Source organism: Homarus americanus, unplaced genomic scaffold (genome assembly GCF_018991925.1).
Source record: "Homarus americanus isolate GMGI-L3 unplaced genomic scaffold, GMGI_Hamer_2.0 scaffold56333, whole genome shotgun sequence".
NCBI classification, from domain to species: Eukaryota; Metazoa; Arthropoda; class Malacostraca; order Decapoda; family Nephropidae; genus Homarus; species Homarus americanus.
This window is the reverse complement of record NW_024734940.1, coordinates 5,116,117-5,135,850: the sequence shown is the minus strand read 5'-3', so window position 1 is coordinate 5,135,850 and position 19,734 is coordinate 5,116,117.

Below are 19,734 nucleotides of genomic sequence, written 5' to 3'. Positions count from 1 at the left end.
GATATGGACTAGGCAGGTGTAATCCCAACGGCCTACTCCTCCTCAGCAAGTGTGCTGCACCGAACCTCACTATCACCAATACCTTGTTTAGACAGGACGAGAAGTTCAAGGGTTCGTTGCAACACCCACGATCCAAACACCGGCATCTCATTGACTACATTATTGTCAGAGAAAGAGATCGTCGAGATGTACTCATCACCCGTGCCATGCGTGGCACAGACGACTGTAACACTGATCATTGACTTGTCAGATCCAAGCTCTCACTTCACGTCGCCCCAAAACGGCGAAGGCAGCAAGCCTCCAGAAGAGGTTTTAATACTAAGCGTCTGGAGGATCCAGCGGAAGCACATTATTTCAGAGAGCAGCTCGAAAAAGGGCTTATAAACAACCCAACGTGAATCCCAGTGCAGAATGGGATACTCTTAATACTGTTATGACAAAAACCTGCAGAGAGTCCCTCGGTCATATCAAAAGAATACACATGATCTGGTTTGACGAAAATGACCCGGCAATAAATGTACTTATCGATGAAAAACGTGCTGATTTTACTGACTGGCAGAACAACCCATTAGTCTCGAACCAAAGCTGATACCTTCCGCAACAAGAAAGCGGTAGCCCAGCGGGAACTTCGGAATCTAAGGAAGGACCGGCTTAAGAATAGAGCATGTGAAGCACAAAAACTTGCAGATCAACAAAAGATGCGCGAATTTTTTATTTCCACTCGTGACGCTCATCTGACGGTAACCTCACAATTAAAGACGATGAAGGCCTCCTTCAAGGAGGAAATCCCCAAACTCTTAAAGACACCTGCATTGTCAATATTTATAAGAACAAGGGAGAGCGGTCAGACTGTGGCAACTACTGTGGGATCTCGCTGCTCTCCGTAGCTGGCAAGATAATCGCCCGGGTCCTCCTAAACAGATTTCTTCCTGAGGCAAAAATCTTCCTCCTCGAATCTCAGTGTGGTTTTAGGCCATCACGTGGCCCCACTGATATTATCTTTGCTGACCGCCAGATACAGGAAAAATGCCGAGAACAGCGTCGTGACATGTACATGGCTTTCATCGACCTAACCAAGGCCTTCGACTCGGTCAACAGGGAAACCCTCTGGTGGACAATCAGTCGTTTTGGCTACCCAACAAAATTCATCTCTATTGTGAGGCAACTCCACGATGGCATGACCGGCAGTGTCCTGCTCAACGGCACCCAGTCAGAGTTCTTCCCTATCCAAACAGGGGTTAAACAAGGGTGTGTACTGGCCCCAACTCTCTTTTCCATCTTCTCGACTGCCTTCCTTACTCGTGCCAGTGCTAATTTACCCAGAGGGGTGAACCTCGAGTACCGTGTGAAAGGGGTCTTTTCAACATAAGACAACTCCCGGCAAGAACAAAGGTGTCGGCAGCTTCCATTACCGAACCTCAGTATGCAAACGACCTCACCTTTGTTGCTCACACTGAACACGACCTACAGGAGATCCTGAACTCCTACGCAGACGCGTATGCACACTTCGGCCATGAGGTGAATGTACGTAAGACTCAGATTCTCTTTCAACCTGCCCCTGGTTCAGACACACCTCCACCATCCATCCAGCTTAACGATACTACCCTCTCTAATGTTGTTCACTTTCAGTATCTCGGCTCTCACCTCTCCTCCACTGCAGTCATCGATGAAGAGATTCAGCATCAGATCAGATGTGCATCTCAAGCCTTTGGCAGACTCCGAAATCGTGTTTTCAGTTCTAGGGAGCTGAAATTATCTACAAAGCTGCTCGTATATCGAGCAGTGGTCCTCCCTACCCTGCTATATGGCAGTGAGACATGGATCACATACAGGAGATACCTCAAGGCACTTAAAAACTTTCACCAACGTAGTCTACGTTCCATCCTCCGAGTTTGCTGGGAAGACAAGAGAACAAATGCCAGTATTCTTGCTATCACCAACTGTAGGAGCATCGAGGCTACCATTATCCATGAACAACTACTTAGGACTGGCTATGTTACCCGCATGGACGACCGTAGACTGCCAAAGCAGCTACCTTACAGTCACCTAACGAATAATAAACGTAACGCCGGCGGGCAATTGAAAAGGCATAGGGATAGTCTGAAGACAAACCTGAAAAAGTGTTAAATCGACCCCCTCACCTGGGAGTCGATTACTCCACATCGTAACGCTTGGGGGAGCACCACACGAGAAGGTGTCAATACTTTCGAGTTAGCCCAACTGCTAACCGAGGCAGACAAGAGCCAGCGCCGGAAAAACGCTGCCATCGCCCGTTCGGCAGTAGATGGAGCCCTCCACATGATCAACGAATGTGAACGACGCTGCGGGTCCCGTATCTGTCTCTTTAGTCTCATCAAATCTCAATAACCTAGGTGACATCCCTAATAACTCATATCATTGTATCAAAGCTGGATGATCGTCTTACTCAACTCCGACTGACAGCAAAGTAGTAGTAGTAATAGTGTGTGTGTGTGTGTGTGTGTGTGTGTGTGTGTGTGTGTGTGTGTGTGTGTGTGTGTCTTTTTGTTTGTACTGTAGAATAATAATAACAACATCAGCAACGACAATAATAACAACAACATCAACAACAACAATAATAATAATAATAATAATAATAATAATAATAATAATAATAATAATAATAATAATAATAATAATAATAATAATAATAATAATAATAATAATAATAATAATAATAATAATAATAATAATAATAATAATAATAATAATAACCCTTTTATTGGAAAATACATCACCAATAAGCTGATAATATGCAAAAGTCATAAATGGTATAGATACACTGTATTTAACATAATAAAATGTGGGAGATGATCATTTAACAAAATTTCATTGTAGTTTCAATAGAAAAGTGAGATTGACAAGGAGTGAAAACACAAGTTATCTGCAAGTTGTTGGTGATTTTTGCAATTTTGCCTATTGAGCTGTTGTTATAGAGATCAGTATATGGTTGTATGGGCTGGATGACGGTAGTGATGTCGAATAGCAATCCGCAGACGAATGATCTCAGGTGGTAACATCTGCCGATGGAGAGGATGGTGTAGTACCTCTGTCCCAAATTGATAGACGAAGTCATGGTAATGATCAGAGAGCTTTGAGAGGGCAGTATATTAAGCGCCTCTTAAGATATGGAGTTAGAGTAGGTTCTCTTTTTTCTTTTATGTAATATATATATATATATATATATATATATATATATATATATATATATATATATATATATATATATATATATATATATATATATATATATATATATATATATATATATATATATATAATATCATTTAAGCTGAAACCCATCACAGTAATAATGATAGATATTAATTTGCAAAATAATTGCAAAATCTCTCCAGGGAAATGTTGGATATTAGCTTGGAAAAATACTAGAATAATTAATCAAACATAAATTTTTGATGAACAGTGTGACGTCACGGGGTGTTACGTCACAGGGTGTTACGTCAGAGGGGTGTTACTTTACGGGGTTCTACTTCACAGAAGTGTTACTTCACGGGGTGTTACGTGCCGAGGTGTTTCGTCGCGGGGTGTTATGTCAGGGGTGTTCCGTCACTGGATGTTACTTCACTGGTGTTACGTCATGGACGTGTATTTTCACGGGGCTTTACGTCACGGGGGTTACTTTACGGGGAATTACTTCACGGGGTGCTACGTCACTGAGTTGTATTTTACAAGGTGTTACTTCACGGGGTGTTACTTCACGGGATTTTACATCACATGATGCTACATCACGAGGTATTACTTCACGGGGTGTTACGTCAGGGGTGTTACTTCACGGGGTGTTATTTCACGGGGTGTTACGCGCCGAGGTGTTTCGTTACGCTTGCTATGTCAAGGGTGTAACTTCACTGGCTGTTACTTCACAGGGTGTTATTTTATGATTGTTACTTTACAGGGTGTTACTTCATGGGGTGTTACTTCATAGGGTGCTATTTAACAGGGTGTTACTTTACGGGGTGTTACTTTACGGAGGTATTATTTCACGGGGTGTTACTTCACAGGGGGCTACTTCACAGGGTGTTACTTCACAGGGTGTTACTTTACAAGGTGTTACTTCACAGGTGGTTACTTCACAGGGTGTTAGTTCTCGGGATGTTACTTCAGAGGGTGTTACTTCACGGGGTGATACTTCAGTGGGTATTACTTCACGGGGTGTTATTTCACAGGATGTTACATTACGGGGTGTTACTTAACAGGGTGTTTCTTTACAAGGTGTTACTTTACGGGGTGTTGCTTCACTGGGTGTTACTTTACTGGGTGTTACTTTACAGGGTGTTACTTCACAGAGTGTTACTTCACTGGGTGTTACTTTACAGGGTGTTACTTCACGGGCTGTTACTTCACAGGGTGTTGCTTCACAAGGTGTTTCTTTACGAGGTGTTACTTTACGGAAGTGTTACTACACGGGGTGTTAGTTTACGAGGTGTTATTTCACGGGGTGTTACTTCACGTGGTGTTACTTCACGGGGTGTTACTTCACGGGGTGTTAATTCACGTGGTGTTACTTCACGGGGTGTTACTTCACGGGGTATTACTTCACAGGGTATTACTTCACGTGGTGTTACTTCACGGGTTGTTACTTCACGGGGTATTACTTCACAGGGTGTTACTTCACGTGGTGTTACTTCACGGGGTGTTTTTCTTCATAGGGTGTTACTTCACAGTATGTTACTTTTATGGCGTGTTACTTTACGGGGTGTTACTTCTCGGGGTGTTACTTCACGTGGTGTTACTACACAGGGTGTTACTTCACGGTGTGTTACTTCACAGGGGGTTACTTCACGGTGTGTTACGTCACAGGGTGTTACCACAGGGTGCGCTACGTTACGGTGTGTTACGTCACGGGTATTACTTCACAGGGTGTTACTTCACAGGGTGTTACTTCATGGAGCATTACTTAACGGAGTGCTACTTAACGGGGTGTTACTTTACAGGGTGTTACTTCACGGTGTGTTACATCACGGGGTGTTACTTCACGGTGTGTTACGTCTCGGGGTGTTACTTCACAGGGTGTTACTTCATGGAGTGTTACTTCACGGTGTATTACTTCACAGGGTGTTACTTCACAGGGTGTTACTTCACGGTGAGTTACGTCACAGGGTGTTACATCACGGTGTGTTACGTCAGGACGGTGTTACTTCACAGGGTGTTACTTCACGGTGTTTTAAGTGACGAGGTGTTGCGTTACGGCGTGTTATCGTTATATTGGTTGATGGGCAGATGAGTAAGTAAACAGAATGACTGGTAAGTAGGTAGGTAGGTGGGTGGGTAGGTAGGTAGGTGGGTAGGTAGATAGGTAGAGACAGAGAGAAATGAAAAAATATATGGTTGAGAGAGAGAGGGGGACGCTAATGAAGTAGGAGTGACAAGGAAGTTTGGGAAAGGGACAAGGGAGAGAGGGAGAGGCAATGAGTGAGAGCAAGTGAGTTTGAAGCATGAGTAGGCTAGATGAGAGAGAGAGAGAGAAAGAGAGAGAAAGAGAGAGTGAGGAATGAGGGAAGAAGGAATCACAGCACATATAGAAAAAGCTAAAAGAAAGAAAAAGAGAAACGAGGGAGAGAGAAACATAGGGTATGGTACAGGTAGGGGTTAGTACAGGTGAGGGTAACACAAGTAGGGGATGACATAGGTAGAGGGTAACACAGGTAGAGGGTAACACAGGTAGAGGGTAACACAGATAGAGGGTAACACAGGTAGAGGGTAACACAGGTAAGGGGTGTTAGGTGTTCTGGGTAATAAGTTCTATATACAGGAGAGAACACAAACACCTGTATAGTTTTGTAGGTTCGGTTTACTGGATAAGAGTATGTACACAGAGGGGGGGTAGCACTCCTCAGCTAGGCTCCTGGTCAACTGCTATAGACGACGTATGGCAAGTGATACATTAGCAGCTTCCATACGTCGCCAGGCACATTAATTAAGCATGTGGGATATGGTAATAACATTGCCACACGCTGCTAGCTAGGCTGAATAAATATAAATGGAGCACATACATAATATACATACATAATACATAATCCAGCATACATAATATACATACAAGGGGTAACACAGGTAGAGGGTAACACAGGTAGAGGGTAACACAGGTAGAGGGTAACACAGGTACGGGGTAACACAGGTAGAGGGTCACACAGGTAGATGGTAACACAGGTAGACGGTCACATAGGTAGGGGGTAACACAGGTATATGGTAACACAGGTAGAGGGTCAAACAGGTAGGGGGTAACACAGGTAGAGGGTAACACAGGTAGAGGGTAACACAGGTAGGGGGTAACACAGGTAGAGGGTAACACAGGTAGAGGGTAACACAGGTAGAGGGTAACACAGGTAGAGGGTAACACAGGTAGAGGGTAACACAGGTAGGGGGTAACACAGGTAGAGGGTAACACAGGTAAAAGATGAGAGGATACTAAGGCAGAAGGCAACACATTGCGGCAGAGGCAAACATTATGCAGAGTGCAAACACAGTAGAGGCAACACAGGTAGAGGCAACACAGGTAGAGGCACAGGGGGCAACACAGGCAGAGGGCAACACAGCAGAAGGCAACAGGCAGAGGGTAACACAGGCAGAGGGGGCAACACAGGTAGAGGGCAACACAGGTAGAGGCAACACAGGTAGAGGGTAACACAGGTAGGGGGTAACACAGGTAGGGGGTAACACAGGTAGAAGGTAACACAGGTAGGGGGTAATACAGGTAGAGGGTAACACAGGTAGAGGGTAACACAGGTAGGGGGTAACACAGGCAGAGGATACTACAGGTAGAAGGTAACACAGGTAGAAGGTAACACAGGTAGAGGGTAACACAGGTAGGGGTAACACAGGTAGGGGGTAACACAGGTAGAAGGTAACACAGATAGATGATAACACAGGTACATAAGAACATAAGAAAATTCAGGAGTCTGCAATAGGCCGGTTGGCCTGTGCATGGCAGCTCCTGTCGAGAGTTACTACCACTCTCTATCATCCATGAATCTATCTAGCCTCCTTTTGAAACTTTCCAGAGTTCTCGCACTTACTACAAAGTTGCTAAGCTTGTTCTACTCGTCCACCACCCTATTTGTGAACCAGTTTCTTCCTATCTCCCTCCTAAACCTAAACTTATCCAACTTGAATCCGTTGCTCCGAGTCCTATCCTGCCCGGATATTATAAGAACTTTATCTATATCCCCTTTATTGATTCCTTTCGCCCACTTGAATACTTCTATCATATCTCCCCGCACTCTTCGTCTTTCTAGGGAACACAAGTTAAGTTTCTTTAACCTATCCTGATATGGAAGGTTTATAAGTCCCGGAATCATTTTTGTCATTCTTCGCTGCACCGACTCTAGTGAATTTATATCCATTCTATAATAAGGGCACCAGAACTGAACCGCATAATCGAGGTGCGGCCTGACTAGCGCAAGATATAGTTGCAATAGGTAGAGGGTAACAACAATATCAGAGGATAATAGGAATAATAATTAACGCAGGTAAAAGTTAGGAAATACCATTAGGGTAGGAACAACAAGGGGAGGTGAGAGGTGAGGGAAAATGGAAGGTGAGGGATGAAGAGAAGTAATGGAAGTAAAGGTGAGGGGGGAAGCGGAGAAGTAAGGGGGGTAGAGGAAAAGTGACGGAGGTCGAACAGAAGATAGGTGAGAGGTTAGGGATTTAAAGCACCAATAACGGGTAGGTTAAAGGTAAGGGAAGGGGTAAAGAGGAGGGATGGTGAGAGGAGAGGGATGGTAATATAAAGGTGGAAGAGGAGAAGTAAAGGATGTAGAGGAGAGGGAAAGTGAGAGGTGAAGGAGCGCGAGAGATAAAGGAATGTAAGAGGTGAGGAAGATTGAGCATATGGAAAGTGAGAAGTGACTTAAGGTGAGATATGAGGGGGGAAGATGAGAAATGAGGGATGTAGATATGATAGAAAGTCAGACTTAAGACAGGGCGAGAGCTGAAGTACGGTGATGGTTAGGGAGGGAGAGGAGCAATATGGGAGGTGAGAGGTAAGTGAGGAAGAGGAGAAGTGAGGATGGTAGAGGCGAGGGACTGCTAGGCGATCCAAGGCGAGCGATGAGGGAAGATAATAGGTTAGGGAGATAGAGGAACCACACGGGGAGGTGAGAGAAGAGTGGGGAAAAAGAGAGGGAGGTAGAAGCAAAGTGAGTGACAGTCTTCGTGTTCGCCAAACGCAGTTAGTGGCTCTTACTAGCACTGCATTCGTAGAAATGGTGGAACTTCTTGTTAAATTACAGACAAACGCCTTCGTGTTGACTAAGGTATAAATTGAACGAAACATCAAAACAAAGATAAGATAACTGCCCGGCAAATTGGTCTAAATTGTCAGGAGAATTTAAAACACTGTAGGCAACACCTGTACACGTCACGGGGGTAATTAACTCTGTAAACAATGGAACTGTTAATAACAGCGTAGGAAGACGTAACAAATGATTTGGTATATGAAGAAAAATAATAAAATAATAAAAGTAACAAAGGAATGCAGTGATAACATAATAGATATAAGAACGAAATGTAATGAAACGGTGATAGTAAATTAAGAATAAGATTAGAATCTAAAGAAACATTAATAACAGAATGATAAAAAAAATGTAAGAAACATAGTGATAAAAAAGGATAAAAGTAAAGTAGATGATTACAGACAGGTGATAATAAATGGTAATTATGAGTCAAGGCTGATGAGCACTGACCTCCATCCACATGTCATTACCTGGTGAAGAGAAGTGACCTAACCTAACTGGACATGATCTAACCTGACCTGACCTAACTTGATCTGACAATTACCTACCTGACCTCACCTAACCTAACCTTACCTGACCAACCTTATCCTAACCTAAGCTGAAGTGACCTAGCTTAACCGATCTAACCTAACCTCTGACTTGCCCTATCCATAGCTGTGTGTGTGTGTGTGTGTGTGTGTGTGCGTAATAATAATAATAATAATAATAATAATAATAATAATAATAATAATAATAATAATAATAATAATAATAATAATAATAATAATAATAATAATAATAATAATAATAATAATAATAAACGGTTTAAAATAGAGTTGCAGCCGGTGGCTGAAAATATACAAACTTACATTTACAGGGCTGTACAGTGCATAAATCAGGAGCTGTTTATTATTTTAACAATAGATGGGACGGTGCTATTCTTATATCTATCAGTGCGGTCTCTTATGATATGATAAAGTTATTGAAGTAGACCCTCCGTGTTCATTATCTAGAGAGAGCCGCATGACACCTGCCACTATATACACTCGCAACAAAAAGTATGGGTGCATGCTGTAGTGTGAACAATTTGAGACCAGTGATGATAGGTATTGGGAAAGGCGAGTTGTTGCAGCCGTATGTTGGCAGCCCTGGTCAAGTGAAACAAACCCTTATAAATATGGTCGTGAAGTGATAAATAGACAGTATGAAATATGAGGAGCTCCCTGTTAACAAAATTATTTGTGATACTTGTGAATATTGCCACATTAATTTATGCTACCAAATAAACCACTCAACCTGTCGTCTGTAGCACCAGTTTCGAGGTATCGCCGAATCCATCGTGCAGCGGTGTTCCTGTGGACACCAACCCGCTGGCTAATATCTGTGACGCCGAACCCTTCGTTATGAAGGGCAATAATAGCTCCTAGTGTTCCCTCTGAGGTTTCCATGTCGTCTGGCATGTGTAAATCTCTACTGCTTCATATTGCCTCTGTTTTATACCCACATTCTCCGAGACCGAACCCTCGCTCATCATTCAGTCGACACAAAGCAACAATCCGAAAAGAGGAAACAAACACACTGATTGTCAGCCATATGGCAACACCTAGTGGGGAGGGGGGGGGGGTTATGAGGATACACTTACCAACCTTCCCGACATATCACAGTGTATACGTATCGTTTCGGAAGTCGTCGATCACACCCTGCACCGATACTTTTTGGTGCGAGTGTACTTAACATAAGAACATAAGAATGGAGGAAATTGCAGGGGGCCTAATGTCCAATACTGGGCAGTCCCGTTTACACCCAACCTCTATCGCCCATATATCCATCCAACCTATTTTTGAAGTTATTCAGAGTATTCGAGTTAATGATGATGTTTGGTTACGTGTTCCACTCATCAACTACTCTATTTCCAAACCAATGTTTACCTATCTTGCGGGTAAATCTAAATTTGTCTAATTTAAAACCATTGCTACGAGTTCGCTCCTTGTTGCATAGTTGAGTACCTTTGTAATGTCCCCTTTGTTCAGCCCTGACTTCTATTTATACACCTCGATCATATCGCCCCTCACTCTACGTCTCTCGAGGGAGTACAAATTAAGATGCTTTAACATGTCTCTGTACTCAAGGTTCCTAATGCCCAGGATTAGGCTTGTCATTCTCCTCTGAATTCTTTCAATGGATTCCTTATCCATTCTGTAGTGCGGTGACCAGAACTGAACTGCGTAATCCAAGCGAGGTCTCACAAGCGCAGGATATAGTTTTAGGATAACCTCGCTGGTCTTAGGGCCAATTACAAGATCAGCCGTGGTGTACACTAAGCTGTGGTATCCCGGCGGCCGTAATACAATGGAGTAAAAATTGTGTGATTTTTCAAGATGGGCCATGGTGGTACCCAATCGTCGTTTGTTGTTACTACGTTATCGTAGTGTAGTCAGGTGTACCATCTCGTGTAGACTTGGGGGTTGGTATGCTTGCACCCTCAAAACATTGTCAGTGGCACGAAATGTTTACTCTTGCTACACGATTTACGAGCATGAAAATCTTGAATCCCAAGCTAAGGTGCACCTCATATTCCTATTTTCTTTGATTATAAGCCAATTCTGGAAATGTAACACGATCACTTACAGTGAATATAGGTAAATACAGTTTGTGACAACCATAAAAACGTAGGGATAGAGTGTAATATGTGTTCCTTTCTTCTTTATCCTTATTAATTCTAACTATAAAGTAAAAAAAATTTCACGAACTTGGGGATGGGTGAGTGTATATAAAGAGAACATTGGCCTGTTCTGTGGATGAAGTCAGAAGAATATAACAAAGTACAGTATTAGGTATTATAATTTTGCTATGACAGTGATGAATTGTACAGATGAATTGGGATAAAATCTTGAAAAAAATATCACCATAACTGTTAGTTTTCTATCAAACAGGAAATTATCTTTGTTGCAAAAAATTTTACTTTCATATTATACATGTATAAAGGCCAGTTATCTACAAGATATGAAAACTTGAGATAAGTTTCCGACTTGTCTCCACCTGATTATAGTAATGCAATAAATACCCTTTCAAAGAAAGCAAGACATGAACACTTTCCCAATGTTGGGAGTAAAAATGTATACAATATGTTAATGACATGGACTAAACCAGCAGTTGGAGAAAAGTATCTGCTGTTTAAATGGTCTTTTATTTGGAAAAATATTCCATGTAAATACTGTATATGGATCCTCACCAGAGAGTCTTCATATAGTTAATGTGCAGACATTTGTTTACAAGGCATATACTGAACTATAATGGAAAGGAAGACATATTCGGTTAGGTTAGATTAGGTTCATCTTGTGAGCAAATGTCATGGAACCCATATACAGTAGGTATATTCATGAAATTCTACCAACTAATCAGAGACTAATAATGTTAAACATAGAACAAGATGATAATTAAATGGTTTAAAAATATCCTCAATACAGTCTGTAATGTTAATCACAAATTATTCGTGCATTTTTTAATGTTTAATATAAACTGTAATAATAATAAGGATAAGAAAACAATGATAATGCTTATATCAGAATATAGCCATTATTAAAAGCAGGATATGTTATAATATATGGATGATCAAGAGTAAAGTATTTTAAAGGAAAAATCATCCCCAAATTTCACAAATATAGTAATACATCATATCCATATATGTTTGCAGAGTGTAAAAAAAAATAATTAAGGCATATGTTATGATTTATCCAAGGCATATTTTCTAAAAATTCCAGAAATTTTATTTTTTTCTCGTCTATGAGTAATTTGGGGATTTTACGGGAAGTCTCCAAATTTTTCTCTTCCGAGTCTGGGAACCAATTCCGAGGTTAGGCTAGGTAGCAAATTCCAAAATCTTCCCTGGAACAGGAAAAATTCCCCGTCAATCATGAGACCAAGATTTATTTCTTCAGTATTGGTGAAAGGTAAATAGTCAGCTGTATCTCCACCTGTAAGTGAAAATATAGTCATTAATATTGTGTTAGTTAAATTTGCGAATTCTGAAACATCTTTATTTATAAGGGTTAATATTTATAAGTTTCCGACACCTACATATTGTGGGTAATTTTGTCTGTTATAAAAAAAAGGTAAAAAATTCCAATGGAAACTCAGATTTGTTTGGTTTGACATGCAACACACACTCAAAATAATGATTTTTTTTCTAATGTAGATTTTTATGGTGATTCTAAAACTCTGATCCCTTTTTTTGGAGAAATTCATAGAAACAAATTATAAGCCCCATAAAATTTTAATGTTCTACATCAAAATGTTAACCTAACCTGTCTAACTTAACCCAACTGGAAAACATGGTCAACTTAAAATCTTAAAATTCCCTGGATGACCGAAAAGATAGTAAGACCTTAAATTTAATTTATTTTGGAAGACATTATTCATTTTTGTTGGAATCATGGACATACAAAGCCAATATATCTGCACTTGAGTCTACCACTGTCAATGGCAAAGTGAATTATTACCACCACTCCAAATGTTGCACAAAAAGTGGTAAGGTAGTTCTTTCTTGCAATACATTGAGTCACTAAGGGAATTAAAAAAAAGAACATGAATTTGTCACTGAATTTATCTTATTAGTATAACAAATTGTGGTTAAACTGATACACAAATGAAACATGCCTGGGAACTACCTGGCACTGGTTACCTGGCATAATTGGACTTATTAAAATATGAAATTTAGGCTACTAAGTATTTATACTAATGAAATAATTATTTGGTAGTGCTGGACAGTTATTAATTGCGCTCTTTACGAAATTTGGGTCGATATTATTTCTGATAAGGGACGTCATTCACCATCCCAGATAGAGCAGTTCTCACCACTCTTCAAATAGACCACCTACGACTTTTTTTTAGCTTAATTTGATTTCCATACATCCCTACACATAAATTATTTGGATTAGTTATCTTAAAGGCTTACCTTTTATGATGGTTAGGAGAATTTGGAGGATATAAGCGGCGATGAGGCAAGTAGAGGCTGGCGGATGTTCCTAAACAAACATGGAATTCTTTTAAAAAGAATACTAAAATTCTTCATGTGTTGTTCTATTTAGAGGATATCTTATAAAAAAAATTATTCCTTTGCATATTTATACAATTCATGTGCATCCATTTCTGTTTATTTTCTTTTTTTTTTCAAAATATAGTTCCATCGTCGTGGTCATCGGGCGGTGGTACGAGTACCATGGAAATCTCCCACGTTCCAATAACGAATCGGAGAATGATTCTTGCACACCAACCATGGGGCTACTACAGCATGGTATACACCACGGAACTTCTTGCAATTGGCCCTTATAACTAACACTCCTTTGTATGAACCCAAGTACTTTGTTAACCTTGTTTCCAGCAAAATTCACATTGCTGACTAGGTTTAAGATTCCTACTTATCATTACTCCTAAATCTTTCTCACAGTCGGATTTCTCTATTACAACGTTGTTCATCTGATATCTGGTTTCTCTGTTTACATCTCCTAGACTAAGTACTTTAAATTTGTCCACATTAAATTTCATCTACCAAATTTCAGACCATTCAAAAAATTTGTTTAGACCTTCTTGTAGTTTTTCGGAGTCCTCGTCAGATATAATTACACGCCCTATTTTAGTGTCATCAGCAAATTTACTTATGTTGCTGTCTATGCCCATATCTAAGTCATTTATGTATATAATAAATAATAATGGTCCAAGTACTGAGCCTTGGGGTACTCCACTAGTAATGTTTCCCCAATCGGATTTAGTGCCGTTATGCTTACTCGCTGTTTCCTGTCCTGTAACCAGGCCCTAATCTATTTTAGAATGTCTCCTCCAATACCATTGGCCTCCACTTTTCATATAAGTCTTTCGTGGGGGACTTTGTCGAAGGCTTTACTAAAGTCGAGATACGCCAGATCAATATCGTGTTCGTCGTCAACTGATTTGAAAACAGCTGAAAAGAATGTTAATTGATTATTCAGACATGAACGCCCACTTGTGAAGCCATGTTGGAATCATTGGTCAACTTGCGCTTCTCCAGATGATTTCGAATAGAGTTTGAAATTATTGCTTACAGCAATTTGCCTACAATTGATGTTAAACTGATTGGACGGTAGTTAAAGGATAGTGATCTATCTCTATTCTTGAAAATCGAGGTCGCATTCGCTATCCTCCAGGATTCTGTTACTACACCCGTTTTTAATAACACGTTAAACAATTTTCTTAAGGGCGTACTAAGCCCTTCCTTACATTACTTTGATACTCTGGCAAATATCTCATCCGGACCTGGTGACGTGTACGGATTTAGCTTGTCTATTTGCTTACTAACATCATTACTAGTCAACTACTATCTCGCTTAATCTATTTCTTCACTATATCTGTATACGTCTGTGCCTCGGGTATCATGTTTAAATTTTCGTGGTGAAAACTGTTGAAAAATATCGGTTCAGATTATTGCTCATTTATCCGTCGTTATCCATTAGCTCGCCAGTATCTGACTGTATTGGTCCAATCTTGTCTCGTGTTTTAGTTTGATACATTTGAAAGAATCCCTTGGGGTTTGACTTCGCATCCTTTGCTGCCTTCAGTTCATTATTCCTCTTTGCTTTTCTTATCTCGGTCTTAATGCTACTAGCCAACAATACCTTATAATAATCTCGGAGGAAAACTTCACCACGATTTATTCTCCTACCTATAGCCTGCCTTTGGCCAATAATATTCTTTAAATAATTATTTATCCATTTGGGGTCATTGCTATTTGATCTGAGTTTTCTGCATTATTTAAATTATCGTGGAACTCGTCAACCTGAAATATCCGTGATCAGGTCACCCTCAACAGTCATATTTTGGGAGGTTATCGTTGTCGGGTTTCCAGGTAAAGTGATGTCACCCTCTGTGGGTACATTGTATGAGGTCACCTCATGTGAGGTTATCTAATTCACCCCCAAACGTGATACCCCTTTTTTCAGCGGCCTTTTCAAACAATTAAGGTTTGCCCTTTTGAAATCTGGGACTTATATGGAATTTTCCTTGTGACTGCTATTAAATTCAAATTTTAATCTTAATTCTTTGTGAGCGCTGTTAGCTACTTCGTTCCTTACCTCGACATTACTAATGAGGTTTTCTCTGTTTGACAGAACTAAATCGAGTATATTATTACCGGGGGAAGGTGGGGTGGTTCAGCAATATGTTGACTTCGGAATCAGTCCTGAACTGTTTCAAGAAAATCCTCTGATTCTGAGTTACCCATAAGGTCGGTCCAATCTATTTGACTAAAGTTAAAGTCGCCTAATATTCAGATTTTGATATGTCTGGATGCCCTGCGCATTTCATCCAATAAAAGATGTTCATTAACTCCATCAAGATTAGAAGGTCTATATTGTATTCTTATGATTAATTTTTCCCCACCATTGGTTAATTCTCTCCAAAATGTTTCTGTATTCAGATAAGTTGTTTTTCCTTATTTATTACACACTTCAGATTATCCCTGACATAGATTGCTACACCGCCTCCTTTCCTAATCTGCCTATCGGTATCGAATAATTTTAAACCTGTAATTTGGTATTCGACAGAAAATTCACGTGAGTCTAATTTTATCCATGTTTCCGGGAATGCTATTATATCGATTTTTTTCCGTACATACCACCGCCCTGATTTCATTAAATTTTTTTATCATACTTAAGAACATAAGAAAATAAGGAGTCTTCAATAGGCCGGTTGGCCTGTGCATGGCAGCTCCTGTCGAGAGTTACTACCACTCTCTATCATCCATGAATCTATCTAGCCTCCTTTTGAAACTTTCTAGAGTCCCCGCACTTACTACAAAGTTGCTAAGCTTGTTTCACTCGTCCACCACCCTATTTGTGAACCAGTTTCTTCCTATCTCCCTCCTAAACCTAAACTTATCCAACTCGAATCCGTTGCTCCGAGTCCTATCCTGCTCGGATATTATAAGAACCTTATCTATATCCCCTTTATTGATTCCTTTCACCCACTTAAATACTTCTATCATATCTCCCCGCACTTTTCGTCTTTCTAGGGAATGCAAGTTAAGTTTCTTTAGCCTATCCTGATATGGAAGGTTTCTAAGTCCCGGAATCATTTTTGTCATTCTTCGCTGCACCGACTCTAGTGAATTTATATCCATTCTATAATAGGGGCACCAGAACTGAACCGCATAATCGAGGTGTGGCCTGACTAGCGCAAGATATAGTTGCAATAAGACCTCTGCACTCTTGTTACTTACACTTCTAGATATACAACCCAATACTCTGTTTGCCTTATTTCGAACATTAACGCACTGTTTTCTAGGCGTAGATCCACCCCTAGGTCTCTTTCACAAGTCGACTGCTCTAGGTTGATGTTGTTAAGGCTGTATACATTATAAGTATTTGTTCTTCCAATTTTAAGTACGCTGCATTGCTGGTGTTGAATTTCATTTGCCATTTTTCAGACCACCCCTGCAGTTTATTTAGATCCTCCTGTAATGCATTTGCATCCTGCCCTGAATTAATTTGCCGCCCTATTTTGGTGTCATCCGCAAACTTGCTTATGTCACTGCTGATCCCAGTATCTAGATCGTTTATGTAGATTATGAACAAGAGTGGGCCTAGTACTGACCCCTGGGGAACCCCACTGGTGACACGGCCCCATTCAGATTTAACACCATCTACGCTGACCCTCTCTTTATCGTATTTAGGTTTTAACTTCCTGCCTTATTTAGTTTTGTCATCACTCCCTGCACAATTTCTCTGTAACTTTTCATTTTGTTTACCCGCTCCTACTGCAGTCTCCTCGATTTCCGTGCTCACTTACCTGTTTTTGTAAGTAAGTAAACTTTATGTATGATAAAGGAGTAGTGCAAAGAAAGACACTCTCTCTCTCTCTCTCTCTCTCTCTCTCCATTTGCATATATTTACGTGAATACAGCTATCGTACTTATGTATGTATGTATGTATGTATGTATGTATGTATGTATGTATGTATTGTCACTTAGAAGGGTCACACATCCATGCAAATACACTGAATTGTCACCTTTATCTCCACACTACCCAAACCACTAGTTAACCAGCAGGCAACTAGTAAGAACATGAGTCATAAGATGGCTCCTGATTGATTGAAAACCATGGCTGGCTGTTGGGGGCGCCATCTATGACAGGTGATGTCTGCTCTAACCAGGGGAGTCAACGTCAGTTCTACTCGCACCACCATCGGCTACTTGTTATTCCTGTCTGCTCTCTCGTGGAGTGAGCCCCTGTTTCCTGCACTACCTGTTCACCGCGGAGTCTACTGGCCAGCTATTTGTAATGTGTATTAGTACAGCTATGTACATCATTTTTCACCATTGTGTATGTGTTTTGTGTTGATTTTGTTTTAAGAATATTATATAAAATCACTTGCACATTTTTCACATCTTACTGTTTATATTGTGTTGGGTGCTATCATGTCAACTATGAGTGTGGTCTCAAATATTCAATTGAGCAAAGTAATGGTATAATAACTAAGCCTACAGTGAAACATAACTAGAAAAGTTCAAAATACAAACAGATTGTGATTTGTTATGTAATTGGGCATGAGTATTACAAGGTATTATAACTAAATAATTCCAATCAAAATGCCCCTAGTCACACACAGGTAAAGAAATCATATAAATTCTGAGATTAAAATAAAAGTAAAAGTTAAAGTACGCAAACTTAAGGCATTTTCCTTCTTGATTGCTCAGCTTCTGTAACATATGGGTTGCCTGTCCTTGGAGTTAATTGTTCACTAAATGTTTGTATTGAGTTTCACCTTGTTTCATATTAATTACTTTGGTGTTACTGTTTCAAATTTGAAAAAAAATTATGTTGCATGACAACAGTACCAGACAGTATTTGGTGGGTATTATGTAATATTTCTGGCAGTGTTGTTAGTCCAAGTTATATTTATCTGCTAACACTTTTCTGAGTGCTTACAGTGCATTGTCTTTATATGGTTGCTTACATAGTGTTAAGCCTCCTGTAAATGCATTTTCTTCAGAAGTAGTGAGTGATTTGGACAGTCATTGAAGTTGATAAATAACGAATGCAGTTGTGTGTTAAGTAATCGTGTTCATATTCACAGCAGGGTAATACTTGTAATCTCCAAGTAAACTAATTCAGATGTGGTTGTAGCTACGAATGTTTACATTGAGTAAGAGCCGTTTCTTCCACCTGAGTTTGTCAAAACTGTCAATAACGGGAGTGGACTACTTGCCAGTAAGCTAGGATGTGGAGTCGGTTAGCTCTTAATGCGAATTTTAGTGTAATTTGGGTTAACAATAATTCATCATGCCCTCTAATGCTTAAATTGGACATTAGTCACAATAATGGCAAGGGATACGGAATGCTTGAACCTGTGAAATTATTTCACCAAACAGCATAAGCTTGGGGCTTATTGACATTTCACTTTTGTAAAAAACGAGTCAGGGTTTATTACAAAGCTTAGAGGGCGGCTGAAATCTGTGGGTAATTAGGACGTTTACTTTGAGTTTGGTGCAGGGCATTCGTCTAAGTAGACTTATAACTTTTTTTTACACTTCTCTTCCTCTAAGCAGTATTTGTTTGGGTAAGAAATACTTACCGAGTGCCTTTTTATACAGATTTTCCTTACGATAGTGGACTAAGGGCCCTATCATTCGTGAATTCCAAATCAGTATTCTTACCCCATAGGCATAAAATTTCACAGGGTCTACAATCCTATCTTTTACCATTGGTTTACGTTATAATAAAATGCCAGAATGATTGATGACCAGCCTCTTCTTGTGAGTTAAATATGCAAGCGGTTTGGAAGGGAATTCCTCTTATTTAGAAAAGACTAAGATTTTTTTTTAAGTTTTGAAATTACTTGATCAATAATCATGTCTAGATTTGATATTGTTGATTTCATAGCTAATCCTACTTTTAACAAACTCGAAGGTGCAGACCTTAGGAGAGCAGACTGGAAAACTAAAGCTGATTATTTTGAAATTTCAGTCTCGATAAGTTTGCGTAAAGACAGATTAAAAGAAGTAGTTGTCCAAGGATTAATCTCAAGTGAGTTTCTTCTTGAAGAAACTGTTACTCATTACTAGTCTTGGAGACTTAAAAGAAAATGTGGTAGGTTCTCCTTTTCAACTGGACACAACGGAGATAGTGAGTGTGGAAGCTCAAACTTTAGTTGACCTTGAAAGATAAATAGTTATTTGAACGAGAAGTTTGAGGAGGAGCTAATTGAAAGAGAAAAGGAGAGAATTGAAAGAGAACTGAAAGAGAAGGGAAGAGAAAGGGAGCTAATTGAAAGAGAAAAGGACAGAGAACATGAATTGAGAGTAATTGAAATCCAAAACCAAGCCAAAAGAGAAACTCAGTCACTTTGATTGGTCCCGTAATGTAAATTTGGTACCTATTTTTAATGAACCAAATCCTGAGTCTTCAATGCGTTTTTGAGCGTACAGCTCTCCACTATAAGTTGCCCAAGGATG